General features: G+C 32.6%; 1 pseudogene across 1 annotated transcript; it reads left to right on the top strand.

Moving 5' to 3' along the window:
• The first annotated feature begins 2,061 nt into the window (after positions 1–2,061).
• Positions 2,062–3,617, top strand: LOC143256774 (C-reactive protein 1.1 pseudogene; annotated as a pseudogene). The gene is made up of 2 exons (XR_013031477.1): positions 2,062–2,171; positions 2,596–3,617. The product of XR_013031477.1 is annotated as a C-reactive protein 1.1 pseudogene (transcript).
• Positions 3,618–4,720: the final 1,103 nt, after the last annotated feature.

Genomic DNA, 4,720 nt, shown 5'->3' with positions numbered 1-4,720 from the left:
GTACGGATAGCCTACTGTGCTGATTTGCGCTTTTTAACAAGAATAACAAGGTTGCGATTCATCAGAATAATCTATTAAACGTTTATTATATCGGTAATGAATATACCACAAGTGAAATTGGAACTTTTTATTTTCACATTACATGTCCAACTTCTTATGAATTTGCTATAAAGTAATGTGGAAATTAAAACTTAATATTATTAATAAATTTTACCTTTGACATAAATAAAAGATATGATAATGACACATTTCGTTTTCATTACCTAGCATTTAAAATATAACACGTTTAAATGGTTTGATATACTAAACGGAACTTCAAAGACCTTGAACGTGATTTTTTCATATCAACCTATTTCTCACCACGTGCAAACTCACCATGGCCTTCACTTACAAAGATTTTTTAGGCTATAAGATAAATCATGAGTTGATACTGAACATACACGTGTTTCAAGGACTTGTTTATTATTTGGCTGTCAGGATGAATAACGATTGATAATGTGTTTAATTAAATTTTGTTTTATCCAATTTCAAGGCGAAACTATTTCTTTGAGGCACGTTCTTGAAGAAAAGTAAAGAAAATTAGAAATGGACAAGTAATTTGAAAACTGCTGTCTTGACCCGCAATATCATAATTTGATTTTTTTATTCTCATTACTTAAGACATCTGGCTACCAATATTAAGAATGTAAACCATCGATTCCTTAAGATAATCATTTGATTCGAATGTTGATTTTGTTTTGTATTTTTGAAAAATGTAAGGTTGCACAGTGAGCTGCCTGACTTGTGTAGATCCTTAAGAATGCTTAAGTGTTCAGTATGGAGTACAATTTGGGACAATGTTGTAAAATTATAGTTTCGAGCTAAACATTTTTATGTATTCTTTGTAAAATTTTATGTTCAACAAAATATAAAGAAACTCGTGTCACGATGAAAAAATGATAGCCATGTCGATATTTTTATTCATCAGGTTTCTTGCAAAAATTAAATGAGTGTTTCTGAAGTTGTTATGCAACACTTATTCAATTAGAAATATCTAATTAGTGGATTTTTAGATAGTTTTATATTATTTTTCCAAATCTTTAAACACGCCAAAAGGGGCTCTTCCTGTAAAGAAAATAACAAAATTGTTGAAAAATTAACTTATGAATCGCACATAAGAATATTGTGGCTTATGCATATTAGGGTTTTTGTATATTATACAAATAGGGCCTAACAGTAACTAATATAGCGCGAAGAAAAGTGTGACGCAATTTCACTTCAACTGGAAATATGCTAGGAGTTTGAGAGTTAATGAGGGGGCAGTCAGAGTGACACGAAATTTGGTCAGATAGGTCAGAAATTATTTGTATTGCTGAAACATTAAACACTGTGCACGTTGGGGTATCTTTGAACTACATTTTATCAGTTTACTAAGTTATATATTTCTATTTTTCTCGATATATTTATATAACAAATGTCAAAAGAATAACAGTTTATTTTTCTCATATTTATGTTAAAGTTTTACCAAAGTTTGTGTAATACACCGATGCATTACCTTTCCATATTTCTCGAAACTTCAAAATGTTTTTTTTTTTCTAATTTCACTAAAATGTTATCAGAATTATTTGTTATATTTAGAGACATGGTGAGCTGTCTGCTGTGTCCAAGTCCAGCTTTAAAGATTGTAATTTCGTAAGGTGACTCTGTTCCACAGAGGAACAATTCATTAAATTGTAGTTCTATTATTGAAATAAAACTCACTGGTAAACTAAATAATTAAGTGTCAGCTTCAACCAACTAACTTGTCTTTGTTTCTAAATTAATATTAGTGTTAATGTAATGCAAAGTATTAATTATTAAAAATAGGAATTTAGGAAACTTGTCATAGCATAGCAACCGCTCTGATGTTTGAGGATTTGTGTATTTTAAATAAGGCGTTACACACACGTGTAAACTGTTTAAGTCACTCTGCGTCTGTTATCAGTTTTGTCTATCAGCACGTTACAAGGTTGTCGAATCTTTCTTGAGTGACAATTTGAAGAAGAAAACTGCAACAGACAGTAATTGGCAGACTTCCAGGAGAAAAAAAGTCTGATAACTATATATATACGTGTGTGTGAAGATTTTAGCAACACAAAGAACATCCACTGAGATCTGACGCAGTAATTTTTTCCCAGCGGAGTATCAGGACCGTAAGTTTATACTTATTTTAATAAGATTGTCATGTTTTAATTGCTGAACATTTTATCTTTATATTTCCATGTTATTTTCGTTATGATAAGTTGTATACTTAATTAAATTATTTCATTCTCAGTGTTTCAACGGGTTTTGTAAAATTATAAATGACTTTTGAGGCATGTCCAAGAAAAGTATACGAAACTTCTGAGACATACTCCACTTTAAAACCAGGTTCTAATAGTTTGGGTGAATCAATTGTTTACTCATCAATGCTATATATATATATATATAAGTTTGATTGTTTTTTAACGTCTTCACAATACGTGAAACAAAATATTTACTGTACCATTATGCCCTTACTGTAGTTTTATTTTTTATTTTTTTTTGGTTTTGATACCTGAACAAGTTACATTTTTTACTTCATTTTCTTTCGTACAGGAAAACATGAAAACGATTTACAGACTGGTTTGTGAAACCGCTGTGTTCATCTGCCTTCTATTATTTCTAACTTCTGCTCTAGAGGAAGGTGAAATCAGCAGTAAGGTTAAATTTCCTCCGTCTAGTTCTCCGTCATTCCCGCGACTAGTAATGGTGGGAACGTTACCTGATCTGCAAGAAATTACCTTATGTTACTGGTTCAAGATTCATCGCTTAAAAGCCTCACTTCATATGTTTTCGTACGCTACCACTGAAAAAGACAATGACATTCTGACATTTCTAAACCAACAAGGTGATTTTCTTTTCAACGTTCATGGGACTCCCATGCTGAAAGTACAATGTCCAAATAAAATACACGTTGGAAGGTGGCATCATGCATGTCACACGTGGTCATCATGGAAAGGTGAGGCGACTACAGCTGTGGATGGTTTCCATTGTGAAGGTAACGCAACTGGGATCGCCATGGGAGCTACCCTTCGTCAAGGTGGCTTAGTTGTTCTTGGACAAGACCAGGATACTGTCGGTGGTGGGTTTAATGCAAAGCAAAGTTTGGAAGGCGAACTGAGCGAACTTAATCTTTGGGACACGGTTCTGAATCACGAACAAATTAAACACTTGAGTAAATGTGTCCATCATTCGGAACGACATATCTATGGAAACATAATTCACTGGGATAAAACACAATTTCGGGCTTACGATGGGGTTGTTCTCTCACCGAATGAAATCTGTGCTTAGATGACGTATTAAAAAGAAGAATTTGAAAACCGAGTTCCAAATGTTTTTCTACTGTTTGTTTGTAAACTGCTTTTTCATATATTAAATGGTTCTATGTGAATCGCCACTTTATATCTATTAAAACTTCAAAGTATAATTTCTTGCATTTTTAGTAACATTCTGTGAACGTTACATATAAAGTTTTGCTAGTTTATGATCCACTCACTTACACATTAAGGAGTCAACTCTTTTCACACACTCATTTGTGTGTCTTTTTCCAATAAAGAATGTTTCCACTGTTCTTAAAATGTATCCAGTCTATTCATTTCTTATATAATTTAAACTTCTAGCTGAGTTTATAAATTCAGGTAACTCACAAGTTCCTGATAGACCCTGATGCAAAAATACAGGGTTCCGTACCTTATATCAAAATTATTTTGAATATATAAATTAGCAAGACTCGTGAAACGCTGATTCAATATAAAATCGGATTGTAAAGAGGTGTGTAGGAATTACATAAGTAGTGTGATACCATAAAAATTCATCACTGTTTAAAAATGTACGTGACAGCTCTTTACAATGCACTATACATATACAAAAATACCCTTGTACCATTTATTTTGTGAGAAATATTTTTAGACACATGATGTTTTCTAGAGAGAAGCCCAGTGTATGAGGGTTGAAAAAAAGCGATTCTGTCGCACCTTTAATAAAAAAAATATCGTTCTAATAATTACAAAAGCAAATGAACAAGCCAATTATCTAAACACAAATAACCACTAAAGGTTGCGTTGAAAGCAACAACGCAAATTTTATAACCTTTCAGCCGTGGGGGCGTTATAATGTACAGTTAATCCCACTATTCGATGATAAAAGAGTAGCCCAAGAGTTGACGGTGGGTGGTGATGACTAGCTGCCTTCCCTCTAGTCTTACACTACTAAATTAGGGACGGCTATCATAGATTGCCCTCAGTAGCTTTGCACGAAATTCAAAACAAACAATAATCGTTTTTCATAATTATAGCTTAGGAGGCCTGTAACATTCTCGACTTTAGCAGACCAACACTATTATTTAACTGTCTCTAGGAGTGCAGGTCAATTAAAAAAACTTTAGGGCGACGTTCTTAAAAGTTCAGTTCACAAAAATATTCGAAGATAAAACGAGTGCTTTGGAAAAACGTATCTTGTTTATTGTTATACTACAAAATATTCTAGAAATTTAGAGAACAGACAGGACTTGCGCATTACACATTTAACAATACAAGATACACACATATCTAAAGATATATTAAATTAAAACAAGCATAGTTATTAAAATTCGCTACTTATTTTCATATATAAAACGTACAACTAGTAAGTATTAGAATCGGAAAGTCACTTCACCTACCAAACTCTCTTTATCAAACACTAG

The sequence above is a fragment of the Tachypleus tridentatus genome, chromosome 7 (assembly GCF_004210375.1).
Source record: "Tachypleus tridentatus isolate NWPU-2018 chromosome 7, ASM421037v1, whole genome shotgun sequence".
Lineage (NCBI taxonomy): Eukaryota > Metazoa > Arthropoda > Merostomata > Xiphosura > Limulidae > Tachypleus > Tachypleus tridentatus.
Note: the sequence above shows the minus strand (reverse complement) of the source record. Positions and strands in the feature narration are given on the sequence as shown.